The sequence below is a fragment of the Pseudopipra pipra genome, chromosome 8 (genome assembly GCF_036250125.1).
Source record: "Pseudopipra pipra isolate bDixPip1 chromosome 8, bDixPip1.hap1, whole genome shotgun sequence".
NCBI classification, from domain to species: domain Eukaryota; kingdom Metazoa; phylum Chordata; class Aves; order Passeriformes; family Pipridae; genus Pseudopipra; species Pseudopipra pipra.
In genome coordinates this window covers 26,912,935-26,931,564 of record NC_087556.1, presented here as the reverse complement: position 1 = coordinate 26,931,564, position 18,630 = coordinate 26,912,935, and the positions used below count along the sequence as shown (strand labels likewise).

The following is an 18,630-nucleotide window of genomic DNA, read 5'->3' as shown; positions in this document are numbered from 1 at the left end:
ACTCCATAGGAGAAAAATGTAGAGTGCAGGTACAGTATGAACCAATATTACTGTTTGCTACTGCAAATACTTAGTGAGAAGATTAAGTCAAAGACTCAGACTTTTATGCATTGAAGCTTCCATGCTAGGAACAAAAAAGCTTCAAACTGATTCACTGTGGGGAATGAGATATCAGATTACATGATTTCATGAAATGTGCATGAGCCCAACTCTGCATTTAATTTTGGTTTTGTTATCAGACTGCAAAACCAACTTCTTTTTATGAATATTTACTGGAAACAGGCATTTAAGGCATAAATACATTTGTATCATATATTCTGCTTCATCATTCATACAGACAGGATTATCTACACTGACATTTGAAGAGCCTCACCTGGGGGACTTAATCAGCCCCGATTAAAAAATTGACCAAAATAAGAAGCTGACTCTAGCAATGGGGCTCAGAAAGGACAATGAAGCCACATTAAGCCAGAGGATTCCAGGCCTCTAGGATGCTGAAGTATGGTTCCATAGGGCTAGTAGCTGACAGAAGACAGAGAAGACAATTCCTCTATGTTTGCATGAAACTCCTGTATATCCAGAAGTAAACACTTATTAAACAGTTTCCCTTGCTCAAACCTAGGAAGTAGTGTGCCTAAAGGGATTTTGAGCCAATGTCCATCCCAATTCCTCCTTGCTGGATTGGGAGGGTGAGGGCTGGTAGGAACATGGAGATGGACATGTTGAAAGATGCACTGGGCAGGGAGGGGAAAGCACTCAAGGGCTTGCTTGAAATAGTTCCACAAACAACATTTAGCCCCTCTCAAAAGTACAGCAGACTAATTAGGAACATGACCTTCACCAGAGCTGCTACATCCAGTGTGCAAAACAGGTATGCCCTTATATCATGCATGGGGGGGGGGGGGGGGGATGGGACAGTACAGGCTGACACTTCTAGTAGGGCACAGACAAAAGTTTGGGTCAACTCTATATTGGTAACATGCAAAAATACTTTGGTAACCGTCCTCCTCTGCTCCACTTTGACCTCTTCCTCAGTATTATGAGTAAGGGGATTTTAAAAGTCTCAGTTTCTAGCAAAATGAGTAATTCTACCTGGGGCTCAGAAACGTGCTTCATATCACAGAGAGGCATTAAAACTGTATTAGAAAAAAAAAATCAACTTTATAAACTTGCTGAATCTTAAGAGTTTTGCGAGATGGTTTCAGAAAACAGCCCCAACAAGTCCTTTGAATGTTTTAATAGTTCAAGGACTGAACTTCCTCACATAAACAATGTGGGACAGCAGAAGCTAAAGGAAGTGCAGATGCCCAGGGGCCAAGAGAACACTGAATTTTATTTAACCAGGTTAAATGGTATGGGGTAATGCAGCCACACTCCCTGTATTTCAAGGAGGGCTTGAGAGTTTTATTATTATTTTTAAAAGAAAAAAATTAATTCAGGTGATAGATTTAAAAACATATTTAGATTAATCTTGAATCTTACTGTATTTTTGAACTATTTACTTTAGACTGTTCCTTAGACAAAGCAGGAAAGAAAAAGGCAATTGCTTTACCATGTTCTCCCATCATTATAATGGCATGCACCAGATTGCTGTTATTGAATAGATCAATCCCCCAGGTTACACATTCTTCTTCATCTTCAGCCTTGCCTTTCAAGTGAGCTCTATCCTTATTAAAAGGACTAGAAGCTGTCCTCAGGCATACCCTGTCTTTGAAGATGAAGCCCCAACCACATTTTATGGAAAAGACCTCTCGGTTTGTACCTCTGCCAAACTGTGTAGCAGGTTTAAACAATTATGCAAGACAGTAGATTTCAATTCCAGGCTCCTCTTACTCAGTCTCAAGTTTTAAAAATAATATTTTTCTTTCTACTAGGGCACTTCCAAACAATGATGATCCAAAGGCATTAAAGAAAAAAAAGTTACAGCTTAAACAGTGTGATACAGATTACGAAAAAAGAAACCCTTCCCATATGGAAAAGCTTTAAAAATTTGACATTTCTTTTCAATATGTGTTAATCAGAAAGACAGTAGTGAATTCTGACTGCTTCAGACAGAAAAGAATCAAAACTCTTGGGATACATTACACAAAAGAGCAATTGCAAAGAAGGAAGAACAATCCTATAGTTTCTTTTAAAACCGGACTCCTAACAGTGTTTTCTTAAATGGCTGGGAAAGTCAGCAGTTTGGAGCCAGCCACATGTTACTTATCAATGCTTCAAATGCAGGGTTAGTAAGAAAGGCCATGTCTGGTTCCTTTTGCTATTGGGAAAAATCTCTTTTGAACTCCTTCTGAGGGACTGACGGGGGAGAAAGTGTCAGGAAAAGGATCTGACAGGTTCTGCACAGTGAGGGGCAAGGAACGTCTAGAGTAAAATCTCTTGTCTAAAACGAGCAAAGAGACAGAAACCTCTCCTTCAGCACTGGAGACGCCAGATAAAATGTCTGACTCCCTTGTATCTTTTTTCCAGCCACACATTAATTCCTTTTTATGCTTTATGCCAGCTTCTCATCTTACCAGGAGCCTACAGGGGAGGCCAGTCCAGCACTGCAGGGAATGCAGCCACATTGGGACTCCATGTATAGCATTCTCCCAAGATCCCAGGAAAACATCTTATATTTTAAATACCCCAAGCATCACAGAAGACCTCAATTTAAAGGTGGAACCAATCATCTGAGTGATCTTAAAGGAAAAGTCAAAGGACCAGGAAATTACTCTGTTTCTTGAAATGAAAGGCATTATGGATGAACACTGCCTATATCGCTGGTTTTGCTCTTGGACAGGATTTCTCTCCTGTATTTTCAATTCTGTCCAAATTACAGACCTGAGTAGTTCTGTGTCGCCTGCAATGTAAGCATAACTACCCACCAACAGGTCAAGAACACACTTCATATTTACCAGCACTGTAAGTTTCTCTGCCCTTTCTTTTCAGTTCCCACACTCTTCAAGACACCAAACAAAAACACCTGTTACTTTTTCCCTAAATCACAAAGACAAATGTTTGATATAACCAGTCTATAAATCTGTACTAATAGTAGAAATTTGAGAAATTAATTCCATGTAAACTGTACTCTCATCTGTAGCAAACTGCTCTTGCAGGTGTGGCACATGCAACCTATACAGCTACAAATACGGAAACTTAGCATTAACAGGACAGAAAGCACTAGAGTTTACAGTAATAATTCGATGCACTCTTAGTGGAAGAAGGCAGCTCAGCACCTCTCAATTTGTAATGCTCAGAAGTATAAAGTCAGCTTTTATTAATCAAAGCCATTGTCTTCACATTTTAATGAAACGGTAATATTTTTACTCCTTCCTTGCTTCTGCCTCACAGCATTCCATTTGCAAGGTACATGTAGCATTTCACAGGTAATATTTCACAGCAAATAAAGGAAAGAAAGTTTCTCCAACTAAAAAAAAAAAAATCCAAGTGCTAGTAACAGGATTATTTTAATATAGTCTTTTTAGTTACATAACAGGCATGAAAATGCAAGTTATAACACTGTCTTATTTTAATCTAGGCCTGAGGAGCTACAGACAAGAGTGGTAGACAAAAAATACTTCAGATAAGAGATTAGGCATCCAAATCCCTAAAAGTCTGCACTGTAAGAATGCTTGCTGCCTATCATTATAAAAATGAAGAACACAACACAATATATGCTATCTATACCACAGGAACACTTGTAAGACATAATAGCAGTGTCTGAAAAAGGTATTAAAAAATCCTCAGTTCCTCACTTGTAAAATACAGGCTGCTGCTCAGGTTCTACAACTTTCTTGCTCCTCCTTTTGCATCTTTAGGAACTGTACATATAAAAGCTAACTGGTGTGCAAAGTCTGCTAACTACTGTGAAGAATGTCAAAGCTTCAAGCTTTGATGATACTTATCAAGTAGTCCATGCATCCCACTGTACAAATAGGGAATATCCACCTCACTGTAGCTGGAACCAGCAGGACATGTCGTTATCCTTATGCATATGCAGTTCCATTACATATTTAGAGCAAATATTATGCAGTACTGTTCGGACTCTTGCACACACCCCAAAGCTGAGGTACAATTTCATCCCACAATGAGGAAAGTATTCTGTGCAACATTAATGAGATTATTGTGAAAGGTTTTTTTGTCTTTACTTTCTAATAAAACCACTTTCAAAGTGCCAATTTCCGATTCAGTTCCCCCCCTCCCCTTAAAATCATTACACTAAATGATCAGCAAAGAATTCAGACAGTAAAATTTTTTGGTACCTTGATTTTTTCCACAGCTCTCCTTCTTTCTAGTAACGTAGTTGACCTGTAAAACAGAAGAAAGAGATGACTGACTTCTGGTAGGCTTTTGAATATTACTGGAATATACTGTACACTTAAAGTATTGACGCAACATTCAGTTTCTTGAACTCTTTTCAGATTTTTTCATTGAATTACATTTTGTTATCATACAGTGCATTTTTCACATACATAAATCTCATTTAAGAGCATCTCATTGGGACTCTTGCCATTTACCAGGTTCCAAACCAGAAAGTAAAATCCAGACTACCAGCCTCACTTTTAAAATAGAGCATAACAGCCACAATTTACAATTCCTCTTCTAGTCCAGCAGAAGAACTGAACTTCAGAGCAGTCACTATGCTGTGGGGCAGGTGGGGAACTGGGACAGGGACACAATACCCCCCTTTGAGGGCTGGTGTGCAAATTCATATGGAAACAACTGCCTTGCTCCGACCCTTTCCCACCACTGAGCAGTGATGGGTCTTCCTCTTGCCTTTGTCTTCTAACATGAAAGTAAATTAATAAATAAAATAGCAATTGTTTATTTCTTTCATCTTTCATCCTCTCAGTCTTTGAGTACAAGTTGTCTTCAGTCAAACCTGAGAAATCATTTCCATCACCTCCCCTTTTCCCTGAACTGTTCCGCCAAGGAAAAACAGTTGAATTTCCTGGGGTACAGGGGCCAGACTCCTTGATTTCATACATATATACAAAACATATGCTACATTTTCTTTTTTAAGATCTATACATGGCAAATTAGACATTTTATGCATTGTGAAAACACCGAGCTCAGCCAACCATCAGGCATGGCTGGTACTTTTCACCAACCTGTTAACCCATTTTTATTCATCAGGTTGTAACAGTCTCTTTCAACTGTCCCCAGCTTTTCCTTTTTACTCTTTCATGACTTCATTGTAGTATCCTCAAACATTACTGCTTAGGTTTTCTACTATCATACTACAAATACTTCACCAGTTTCAACATTCCAGCAGGTTGGTTATCCTGTTCCCCATCATCACTAATAGCTCAGTTATTCAACATTCTCTATGAGTTTCAGGAGTAAAGAACTAACTTTTGAAAAAAACAGGGTACACAAAAATAATGCAAGTAGAATTATGCAAAATTACCGTAAGATATTATTGCCGCAAGATTGTCCAAAGCAAAAAACAAGCTTCCAAGAGAAGTTAAAATGTTAGTGTACATGTGCTCAAATTGTCTATTTTCCCTGAATCATACAGTTACAGAAAGTCAATTCCTTGCTCACTTGAAAAATAAATGTTGCCATAGTATGGCATTATTTTCAGCACGTTTGCATTTAGGAATGAACAATGTACTTACACAGAGTATTAATACAAGTAAACAGCCACAAAACAATTTCACCTACTTTTAGACTTGAGAGGAATATAGATTTAGGGGACAAAGTCCCAGGTGCTCTGCATGGGACTTGGGCATATTTGCTTATTTTGCTGTCCTGCCAATGCTCCCTGGCAGAGCACACAAAGTGACAGCAGTGACTGGGGAAAGAAGAGGAAGTGTGTTGGCATCAAAATGCCACATTAAAGCAGGAGTACTCCACAGCATCAGGAATTTAAACACTTTAACGTGACTGTTTATTCTTGGCATGAGTACAGTTTATTTTTCATCTACTTCACACTGCTAGAGATAAGGGAATGCTATTTTTATGCAAGTTCCTGATATGTTATTTTAAGCGTAGCTGTCACCAGCAAGAAGAGACCCCCGTCTTGCAGGCTAGCAGCTACTGTTTCCAGAGGGCATCAGTAGACCACTCTCAGACATGAAAATTTGATAGTCTCTCCAATTTTGCCAGCTTCAGGTCTAATAGCACCGGTTGTTAGAGCACAGAGATGCCCATATCTGATGGTGTTTGACATGCTTTAGCCTCCCTAGAGTTGCAGAGCACTGCTCACACTCCCGTGGGGGCCAGTGGAGCATGGGCATCTTGCTCAGCTGTGTCCCCACCTCTGGACAATGGGGGAGTTGGAGATCCTACAGCTCTCAGTAAAAGGAGGCAGTCTGGGAAACTGCTGAATCCAGGAACCGTGACACTCCAAATAAATGTGCTTTTGAGCAAATTTTTTTTCCGCCCTTTGTCACAAGCTCTTTGCTACAATCCCTTTCTTCTTCTCCCTCTTCGCAACCCTTCTCCCTATTACCACTCAATGCACTTTCACAAGCTCTTCCTCCCATTCCAATTCAAAATTCTCATTATTAAAACAACAACAAAAACACTTGACAACTGTGAAACTACTATGCTGTTTTGTACCATGACCTTATTAACTCCGCTTAATCCACTGGGGTCTTTTCACCCTGCTCTACACACCCCTGGAGTACAGGCAAGAAACTCTTTGACGTAGGCACTGGCCAGGAGTTGTCTTCACTGTGCTTGTTTAGGCTGTATTCTCAGCTTTTTTTCATCAAAATGCCTCTATGGCCAAAATAAAACTATACAATCAGTAACAAGGGATGCAGATCATATCAAGAACTAGAAAAAAAAAATCTGGAAAGGAGTAACAGTCACACACTAAAGAACAAACTCAAAGTCAGCTCTCAGATCAGGGAAAATAATAACTGAAATACATTCTTGGATGAATAAATTAGGAAGAGAGATGGACGTTAACTCAAGATATGACAGCAGCGAGACAAATATTGAACATGAGCAGCTTCAAAAAAATTTGCAATACATCTCAGTAACTGTGTATGTCAGAAATCAGACATATTACACAAATCTTAACAGGATATTGAAAATGCAAGTACAAATTAAATGTTACATGAGGGTTTCAGCCTATAGGACAAAACAATTTGTGTGTCAGAGATACCATTTATCTTCTTGAGAATTAAAGTGCAAAAGCCACTTGGTTACTTGAGAGCTACCACTCCCTCGGTCAGAGAAGCAACATTTTAGAGCTGCATCCAGAAAGTACGAGTAATCATAATGACAGATAGTTCAGGAACTGATGGGATATCCCAAAGAAACATGTCCTGGAATGAAATTATAATCTTCCTTTGCTACTCATATTATAATGGCTGATCAGTGTGCTATAGGAAAATACGCTTCTGGTTTGAATCCAAACCTTGAGTATAAAAGCAAAGCTCTAGTAAATATTTAAGAGAATTTTGAGTTCCAAATTGAAAGGCTAGCAACTAAGTTCTTTTCTTTTTAGCAAACAAAACCATCAAAAGATTGTGCAACTCTAAGAGCCCTTAAGGAAACAATTGGGAATTTTTCATAACATGGTATTTCCTTATACCACTGGCCACAGGAATGCAAACAGTTCCACCAAACAGAGATGTGTTCATTGGAAACAACTGACAAGCTAACCATGTTTCCATCTTTTCCACTCTCAGCACTCAGCATACAAAACAGATGATATAATAGAATACAGAACTATCATACCAGGGCCACAAGACATCTTTAACTCAGCACCTGAGACTTAACAAGAATATATTTCTCCTGATGTTTAGAGAGAGAACTTATGTCTAATTATTTAGCATCTTTATCTAAACAAAATTTATTTTTCTACTGCAATTTCTATTTATTTGTCAGATTTCCCCTAAATAACATTACATCCCTTTTAACCAGAAACAGATCTCTAGCCCCAACCACAAATCAGCACATCAGTAACAAGACTCACTCCCGCAGCATTCCCTGACAGTAAGTAAGGCAGGTGAGGCTAGGGAGAAGCACTGGCACAAAAACGTGGGTTGGTGCTCAACTTGGTTAGTGAAAGCAAAAGCAATGCTACTGGTAGTACACCCTTTGTATCTTATACAGTATCCTCTGTGTAATTCCAATGAATAGATTTCCACACCACCTTCTCCATTTGGGATTATTATTTGAGCGATGCCAACTGACACCGCGAATCCCTCCAAAGGAAGCTGGAAATGTTTGTGTATATGTTCAGGCAATGGCACCCTTAGTGCTCACAATCTACTGGTCTTCAGACCTTACACGAGGAGACAAAGTATCAGAGACACTTCAAGGGAAAGGCAAGACAAGACTGACAAAGGTACTTAATTTTCTTGACAGCTAATTAACAAGTCACTATCGCAGAGAAAGCAATTTACACTCTGTGCTGAGCTTCATGCTGTGAAGAGGGAAAAGGAAAATAAATGAACATAAGCAATTGTAAAAACAGAGGGTATTGTCAGAATCCAGGAGGGCACCAGGAATGCCAAAAGGTGCTACATCAGCACCCTGACCAATATCTGTCATTGCAAATTTGCAACTCAATTAAGGCAAGATTATAATCAGAGCTACAACTGGACTTAATTCTCTCCATTCAAGCTGAAGGAAAGCAAGGAGAAGTAGTCATAAAAACAGAACAAAACTGAAATGTGCTACAAAGAGACCAAATTGTTTTCAAAAGAAAAAAAAACAAAACAAACAAAGTCCATGAAAGACACAGCTTTATGGAATTAGTTTGCCAAACAAGTCAAGAATTTTGGATAGTAGAAAAGACAGACAAATGTCTTAACTTGAGATAGAGATGTAAAAAGACTTTGCTTGTGTGGAAGTGTTTACAATCCATGGCAGAGAGATTATTTCTCTTGTAGTCAAGGAAACCACTCCTACAATTACAAGATTTCAAATTTTGGATTTCCCCTTTTTGGAGGGAACATGGGAAAATCCTCCATGCTCTTCAAAAAGGAAAATGGGATATGGCTGTGATGTCCCATGTGTAGACAAAAAGGGCCAAAAGTATCTGACAACAAACTCGTCCCAATGGCACCACGGAGGAAGAAACATGTCCATACTGTACTTCAATCTTCTGAGATAATCAATAATTAAATAGTCACTGATTGCAAGTCTCCCATAATATTTTCACATACAAAACCATTTACCAGAAGTTACTAAACAGGAAGCTAAAAATTTCAAGCCAGGCTTTATTTTAACTGTTGCATCTCTTAATCTTTTCTTTCTATAGGAGATGCACACTGAACTCTTGAACTCTGACCTTTTGTCACAGCACATTCATGATTCCTGAGAATTCAACTTTTTTGAAGTCAAACACATTTACTCTCTCCTCCTTTTTAGATGATTCTGAAGATCTAAACATAAGTCATGCAAAGAAGCAGCTTGGTTTAATTATAATAGTAGAGCAAAAATTATTTTTCCAGTTATCTTGACTAGATAACCAAAGCGTGTTACACAACCTTGACTAGTGCCAAAGCGTGCTGAGATTTAGAACACTACTCAAAAGCTATCTTTTATTTTTATTACTGTCAGCATCCTAGAAAAAAAACATGTACCAAAAGCTTTTCAATTTAATCTCACTGGTGATGATATAGAGAACTACCCAAACTCTGCAGACCGTAAGGTAAAGTCAGTAGAACACATCACGGATTTCCATAATTAGAACATAATAATGCCAAGCTATGCAAGAAATTATTTGCTAGTTTTCATTAAAATGCCCAGTTCATTTTTATTTTTTCCTGCAGTCACTGCAACAAGATGCATGTTCAGAATGACAAGAAACTACTGGGCAAAGTCTATGTAACATTCATACTCAGGCTGAATTAGCACTACCATCAGTGGAAGCTTTGGTGTTGATAAGGAAGCAGACTGATTTTAGAAAGGTGGCAAAAATCCAAGCTATTGAAGAATATCTGAAAAGCTTTAATTGTGTCTTCTGGCTGAAATAAATACATGTGAAAATGAAGGTACTAATTCACATTCATCTTATGGGTTATAGTTTATGATAATACTTGTTATTTCATTTTACCTCTGTCATCTGATAAATCCCACTAATAAAAGCCCAATGCTCAACAATTTGGTGTTGTACAGAACAGAGCTGCTGTCTGGTAGCTACCTTAACGACTTTCTCAGGAAGACTGTAAAATTAGTTTCAGGTGAGGTATTTTAAGTACTGCATTATTAAATTTCACATAAATACAGTCCAAGCAATAGGAAATGGCACTGTCAGAAATCATCCAAACGGCCTTAAGATCCAGATGCCAGGTACAGTTCTGCTACAAGCCTCCTAAGTGGAGGCTTCCTTTGGTCCCTTAAAATGAGGTGAAGTGCCTAGTGAAATTGGCATGAGCAAAGGTGTGTGTTAATAAACTGCATCTCTTTCAGTAACAGGTACTTCAAACCAGACAAAACACAAATGCCAAGTGCAGCTTTGAAAAGGCCTGTCAAGGGGAGGTGGACACTGCTCCTTCAGCTTTCATTATGAACAATGAAAAAGCATAGGTTTAAGCAACACAAAAGGTACAAGCATCAAAGTTTCAAGAAAGGAATGGGCACTTCAAGTAGCAAGACCTCTGCTTCCTTGGGATCCATCTCTCACAGAAGGAAACAAGACCGACTTCCCAACTCGCTTGGGTATGTGCACTTGAGACACCATTCTCTTAGACTTGCATGTAAAATATATACTAACACACCTGCAGTTACAGCAGTGGTCTGCCCAAGGATACAAAGCAAGGCAAGACTCATAGGGACTCTTTCCAAGTCTTCATATGAAATAACAATAAGACCTGGCAGAGTCTTATGCTACATTTCATTTCACAGCAATTTTTTTTGCAAACTGCCTTTGCCACTTCAGCTCTAAAAAATGTCTGTTCGGGATGTTTTTACTAGGAAGTAATTTTTGTTAACTTGATGCTTCGACCACCTGAGAAGCCACTGATTCTTTTCTAATCTCACCTTTTCTTTTAATACTGTTTTGGTTTTATTACCGAAGCATTGAATCCACAGCACCTCTACACCTCCACTCACACAGTTTTGTCTTTCAGCTCTGAACCTCTGATTCTACTACAGCAATATTACTTCTGAGCATTTCCAGCAGGGTTTACTGGCATTCTGCGGCTCATTCTGAGACTGTTGAAACTTGGCTCATACTGTGCCTGCAAACAAGAAGAGAATAGTGGAAATCAAAGTGAAGGCCTGCAGCTGAAGTTTCAAGGGGCTGGAGAGGATTTTCCCTGTGCTCCCAATAGTGATTAGGACACTTAGCCTAGTCACATCAAGGCATGACACAACCTCTCAAGAGGAATCTCTGTCTGACAACAGATGACCAGAAGATGTTTCACAACATAAACTTCAAAAGTATGGAATTATTTTCTTCCAGTATTAACTTACAGATAAAGCCGTAGCTGGATTCATGACACCACCATTACTGCAAAACTAATAATGTTCAGTGTACATACAGATCTTAAAACATTTTTCCTCAGCTACAAAGTACTGAACCCATTATTTATTGGAACAAGCTGTATTTGGAAGTTAAGATTATGATTTGTTTACAAATTGACCAACTTCCGACCAACTGGTAAAACAAAACCACACTTTCATCAGTATTCTTCCTAATTAATTCTGACATTGTGAACAGAAATGTTGCCTCTCTATATTCTATTTAATCATGCTCCTGAAATGGTCAATCCAGGCCCCAAAGCTTGGAAAGGATAGAAACCAACTACACTTTTTTTCCTTTTTTTAAACTCTTTATCTCACTTGTTCACTTTTGACTTCTACACAGCTTAATTCAGCCAACCTCCACCCTAACCCCTGGGAGCATCTTGTACTTTCCAGCCATCTGGACTGTATTTACATTACTAAGAAGTAAGTCAAACTTGTTCATGAACAAAGAAAAACCTCCTTACTATCTTTTTGTCTTGTCTGTGCAGTTATTTTCTAAGTTCTTATTTTCTCAAAAAAACCTATTGTTCTCTATGAAGAGCTCACACAATCTTCCTCATGAGCTCTATTGATGTCATACAACTTCTTTGCTTACCATTTTCTAGTGCTGCCTTAATAAAAAAAAAATTTAAAAAATAGAAATTACTATTTTTCCCCTCAGTTTTCACCTTTTCGTCACAAAAGTCCTTACAAACAGCATGAAAGTTCACGTATGATGGTTTAGGATAGAAGAAATTGTACCAAAGTGTTTATTTAGAGAGTTTTGCAAATGAAGTGAATTATTGCCAAACTAAGATCAGAGACAAACTTTAAAAGGAACAGAGACAAACATTTACTTTTGAACTTGTACCCATTTTGATGGTATCCCTCCCCCTGGCAGCAACTGCTGCATCTCAGCTCCTCCAGAAAAGAGGGACATGCCATTTTTTTAAATGATATTTTCATCAAAATATCTATGCTGTGACCCCTCTCCCAAAACAGTGGATCACGTGCTGAGGAACACTTGCAGAAAAAGCATAAACTGCAGAAGACAAGCAACTGCCTCAAACTGGTTTTACTTCCAACCACATGTTCTTAAACCCCACCTAATTTTATCTGTTTTTATCTGAGCTGCCATATAAGTCTGCCTTTTAGTGCATTTTATAACCCTATTTTTCAAGGTACACTATCTCTTTCGATCAAAGGTAGTCAACTACAGATTATCATTAAAAGCTATTTTGCAGACTACTCTGCTCCACTTGATACGCACCAGAAATCTGCATCAAGTTTAAATGAAAGCCAGATTCGTGCCTTTGTTACAGGGAAAATTAATGAAAGCAATGAGCAATACTTGACATTTAGCTAACTTTTTAACCAGGAATTGAAGGTTCCCAATGCTTTGCAATGCTTGATCCAAACATCTGATTAATTTCAAATGTTAATTCAGTCTAATGAGCTAATTTAATACCTGCATAAGGGAAAAATGCCAGTGTAGAACTATAGTGTAACGTATATTAGAAAACACATACTAGGAAGAAAAATATCTCTCTAGAGGGGTGATTGCTTAGCTGCTGTTTATTTTCAAGTTGAACCGCTGAATTTAATTCAACAAAGTGAGCTTTCAGGAGCATAATGACTTGTAATGATCATGTTAAGTATCTTCTCGTCCCTTCAGCAACTCTTCTGGAATACCAAGGAGTAGAAGTTCAATTACAGATGTGTAGGAGGCTGCATACCACCAGTACAGTAAATTCATTAGAGCAGGAAATATACAGTAGAGAGGTAACAATGAATTAAAAATGTAATGAATAGGTCCACGTGAAAAAATAACTACTGAAATAACTCAGCCAAACACTACCGCATATAAAATAATGCAAAAGTTCTGGACACAAATGCTTGAACCAGCATAATTAAGGGTACAAAGCTGAGGCAGAAACACTTCCCCTGCCAACATTTACCTCTTCCACACCTGTGAAAAGAGGACTTAATGCAATATTAACAGAATCAAACATTCTGCTTCCTTGCATTCATAGATGCCAGTTTCTAGACTGATTCAACACTGTCCCTTCCCATTTTTTACCTCCTCATCTCCAAAATCTAAAAAAGACCATCAGTATGAATAAACACAGTTTGTCATTAAAAGTAGCTGAAGATGCAACATTATTTCTGCTTTAGGGAAGCACTGCCAAATTACTCACCAGAAAAAAACCCAAAATCAGGACATCTGTTATCAGCTGAGCGATACCTCTACTAAGAAGAACTTCTCCCCTCCATGTGATTTCAAGCTGTTCAAATTTTGCCCATACTTTGCAATACTTTTTTCTTTTTGGAGTGAAGACATGGACAATAATCAATTAGGCAACTGAACTTCCTCTTCTTGAGACACAAGCTGAATGTTTCATGCAAGCTACTAAAAATACGTTTTACTTCCAGCAATGACAACTCCTTGCAGCTTAATCAAAGGAATAGCAATCACAGCCTAATGGGCTCTATTCTCTAGAACAGCCAAGTTGGAAAATGATCAGTAAGAGAAGATTCACTGCAGAGAAGAGAAGAAACTGCAAAGAAGTGAGGAGCAATATATTTGCACTTAGTCTGCATCGATTTGATTTTATAGGTTTCTAACGTACAGAATGTGAAGTGACTTGATGCTCAGTCCAGAGATACGTTATGAAATCAGTTTCTAAGGAAACAGAGCAGAATCTGAAGGAACAAAATTTCTGTGTTTGTGCTGCTTCTGTAGCAAACACAGCATCAGCTGCAGAAAGCACAAGAAGCAAAATTCCTCCAAACCGATTGAGGAACCTTGAGCATCCTAAACTAGCAATTTAACTGGCAGCCTCACTGGTGAGGCACATGCATCTATTTGAGGAGGGAGAGCACAGGGTGTAAGCAGGATGCACACCAGCTCACTGCCAGTACCAGCCTACTCCTCTCAACTGCAGTGCAGGAAGAGACACTAAAAATAATACCTCTGGCACTTAATATAGTCTGCTCGTTCATGCATGCAGAGGCTCCTCAGTGACTTCTAAAAAAATCTGACTGCCCACGTCTCATGGTTCCTCTTTCAGAGAAAAAACAAATTTATAACTAGTGAGGCAGCAAACTTTTCTGTATAAGAACTCAAAGGGAGTCAGGTAAATGGTGGGGAGTTTCAAGAGGGGTTTCCACACCATGAATGCCAAGCAGGTTTCCCTGCTGCCATAAGTACTGGACTTGAGAAAGCATCCCTCCAAGCCTGATGGGATGGGGTTGTTTCAGATGCTCTCCCCAGCTGGCAGTGTGCCCTGGCATGCAGGGACTGCACTCAGGATGCAGACAGACTCAAAGGGCAGCTATACCAGGGGACTCCACATGATGAGATCCTCCAGGCCAAAATAATCAGAATTCTTTGGAGAATTTAAAACTTTAGAGGTACGTAGTGCACTTCCTAAACTTTGAAATGAAACATTCCTTCTACCAACCAGCCACATAACCCACTGCTTAGCAACAGAGCTTGCACACGTGTTTGTGTCTGCAAGAGGCAAAGCAAGCTTTGTAATCCATCATTCTCATGACACAGCAAGACAGCTTCTCTCTGGGTATACACAGAGTTTTAAAAATAAATAAAAATAATCTTAAATTCACATTTAAAAATAAATCCATGTCCCCTTTATGTTCAATAAAAACTAGATGGTGAATTGAAAATATAATCTTTCTAAAGCAGTTTCAATAAATGTGTTTGAGTGAGGTTAATTTCAACTCCTTGGTTTGCCTATGTGCTCTGTTGTTTTGGACAGTGACAATTCTTTTTGCACAGCTATTTACTTTGCAATAGCAAAGCATTAATGCAACTTGAAATATTAGTGTTAAGAGTCTACTGCTAAAAGTGTCTGCATGAAGGCCAGCAGCCCAGAGATGACAGCCCAGGCCTGAAATCCCAAATACATTACCACAGGCTGTGATATTATTTCCACTGTGCTATCCCACTGTAGAATGCACATCAATATTCATCTCTATCTATAAATCAATGGAACCTATTTTAGGCACAAAAGCTTCAAAATAAATCCTTCTGACCAACCTCTCAAATCAATTACACAAATGCTGTATGAAAGCGCACAGATCATTTTTAATTCAAATTTTTAAAACCCTACACAGACACTCTGAAAGGAAAAGAAAGCAAATACCTAATTATACATGTTGAATAATCCAGATAATGGTCTGTCACAAGCTTCGTTCTGAATGCAAATCAGAACAATGGTTTTAGCTGCAAACACAACGTGGAAATGACAAATAACTTCGATCTCGTCTCTGGCAAGAACATGCTTCTTTAAGATACCATTCTGTATTCAATGGGATATATGTATATATAGCATTTTTTCCTGTTGAGTCTCAAAGCCTTTCCTTATAAAATGTACCTTATGAGATATTCCAGTAGAGATGAATAATTATATTTCCCCAAGCAGAAGGATGCTGCCGCTCAATGCCCTGCACTAGAAGCAACAACACTTTGTTTACTGCATTACCTTTGTTCAAGCAAAGTGTGATTGTTTCTGTATCCAAAATGCCCATAAAGGAAGGCTGTACTCAAAAGTTCCTGTGCTGAGGGGCACTTACCACCTCAGAGAGAGGAAGCAAGGCATACCCACAGCAAGCAACCAAACTTCTAACACCTGTTGTGGAAATGAGTCCTAACATGCACTCCAGGCACGTTTAGCAGGTAGGATTTTCTTCATTTCAGTCTATATCTTTCTTACTCAGCAATAAAACCAAGCAGAAGTCAAGAGGCATATGAAAGGAAGGGCTAACACTGAATAGATGAGAATGTCCAGGTTACACATGCCAGGGAGGCAGCAGGAACCACTGGCGTCCTCTTCATGCCTGGTACTAGGGAAGTTTCTTGTACCACTGCCTGACAAATTCAGCATGTGTTGAAATTCATTTCAAGACAACATTACTAAGGGGAGATTAGGCTCTTAATGAGAAGTTCCACAACTCAAGAAATTTAGGCTATCAATTGGAAAAGAACAAGTAAAGAATTTCAGTGGTGACATGATGACAGTGGCTATTTCAGGTATAAGTGCAACAAGAATGTCTATTTGCTGTATGGTGAAGCAGCCTTTGCTTCCCACCCAGGCTTTGCTTCCTAACACCTTTTTCCACTTACAGGTAAAACAAAAGATATTAAATTTCATGTTGAGATTACACCAGTCTTAAGGTATGAAGAAATTCTATGAAAATAACAATACAGGAAAATAAATGCACAACTTCTTAAGTGACAGATAACTGGAATATATTTAGGGGTCAGCCCAATGAAAACGCTGCTGCTGCACAGTTGTGCCTGGCTGGACCACCGTGCAGAGACAAAAGACAGATCCTGTCAGACACTGCTGCAACAGATACTATAACGAAGTTTACTGATGCAATCCTTGTTTGTCATTCGCCACACGGATTCCTGTTTTCCAAAGGAGAAAAGAAAAAAAAACAGGGCCATTAAAACTATACACAAGTGTTACAGTTAGTTTACCAAAGATGTAGACAAGAACGATACCCAAACTTACTTAAATTCAGAGAAAAAAAATATCTCCTTTGATGAATGCCTGGACTGTGCAAAGCTTCAGAAGATCACTCAATTAGTCTAACTTGTTTTGCCACAAGAAGCAAAAGGAAATTCTCACATCTTTACTTTGAAAGACACTTCATTCCACAATACACAGCTCAAGCTTTCTCGAAAATAGAAGCTACCAGGATATAAGAACAGGACCAGTTAACCTTTCTTTCCCCTTCAGAAATCAAGGGGACCTTTTTCTTTTTTCCTCAGTTGAGACAAAATATCATTTGCTACTTAGTCAAAGTGACTCACTTCCACATGCTCCTCCAACACACTTCTAGCAAAGCCATTTGGGGAGAGAATAGATTTTCCTCCTTCAAAACCTTCAGTTGAAATGATACTCAAGTGTACAGTTAGAACAGTACAAATATAAATTACTGCTATGTAAAAAGGATGCTAAGTATTTTTATACGTTCCTCCCTCAAGAATGGAAGGATGAGAACTCATTTGGTTTCAATCAAACCATGCCATCCCCCTCCTCACCTCTCAGTAGCCGTATTTCTAATAAGATCCTCAGCTTAGGCTAAAGGCATTCATTGTACACACCTTGATCCCTTCAACAAAAATTACTTAAAAGAAGGTTAGAGAACATGTGCTGATCAAATAGAATGCTACATAGAGACTGCATGAGATAGATGTTGAAAGGCCAGCAGAATTAATCCAAGTCCAGGTCTAAAATAAAACAGGACACTACAAAAGTGTAAGAGTCCTTGAGTATGTGCATCTCATTCAGTTCACAAAAGCCCTTACCCATCTCTGCAACTCACTTGCTTTCACTGCTAAAACTGCTAAACTTGAGGAAAAAAAACCAGCCACTTTCATGTGCTGCGTCTACAACACTGTCACATTGAGAACTTGTACATCAAATTCGGCTAGGAAAGGGAACAAAACTAGGACAGACATCTTCAACTTGAATTTGTGGAATGTTTTAATGATTCAAGTCTAATCTTGAGGGTTTAGCTAAGCTTTTCTTTTTACTCTTTGTTAGTAATATTTGCCCATTCAGATGAAGTTTGGAAATGTAAACAGAGACTTGTTACCTAGTTAATAAAATGTTACACTGGATAGGATTTCTGTTTAAGTCAAGACACTACTTAGACACCATCTGTATTCTCCCCTCACTGTCTTCCTGTCCACCAGCTCACTCCTCATTTCCTGTTCCATTTACCACCTCTTGTTACTTGTTCCATTTCTGTTCAGCAAAATCCGTAAGTTTGTATATTTCTATGGAAACAACCATAACTGCTTGACAAACATCATAGGAATTGCAAGTTGCAATATCATAACATCTTATGAGCTTTCTCCTAAGTTTGCATCAGTCTACAGGTTTACTAGCAAAGTGCAGTCATGCAAGTTTCCTGTTTTAATATTCCCCCTCCTCTTCTTTTAAGCAAGTTTATTCTCATCCTTAGAAACAGGAAGTCATTAAGTCAAAAATGTTTATACTAAATGAAAACACACATATTGCCATGACTTCTATTTAGTGACTATTGGGTGGTCTCAATCTGACTCCACTTTCTCACCAGCAAGTGTTTCCCTTGGAGAAATTATCAAAGCACAGCCTCAGACACCAAGGATTGGAAAGGTATAAACAATCAGCTATTGTAGTTACAGTTCACGATTTTTTTTAGAAGACT

The 18,630-nt window shown here is 38.6% G+C and overlaps 1 protein-coding gene across 2 annotated transcripts in view; it reads right to left on the bottom strand.

Annotated features, from left to right (window-relative positions):
• Positions 1-18,630, bottom strand: part of ADD3 (adducin 3) — a 97,971-nt gene that overhangs the window by 59,964 nt on the left and 19,377 nt on the right. For both annotated transcript variants that reach the window (XM_064663272.1, XM_064663274.1), the window contains exon 2: positions 4,245-4,290. The gene's annotated coding sequence lies outside the window, so the exon portion shown is untranslated. The remainder of the gene's footprint in view (positions 1-4,244; positions 4,291-18,630) is intronic.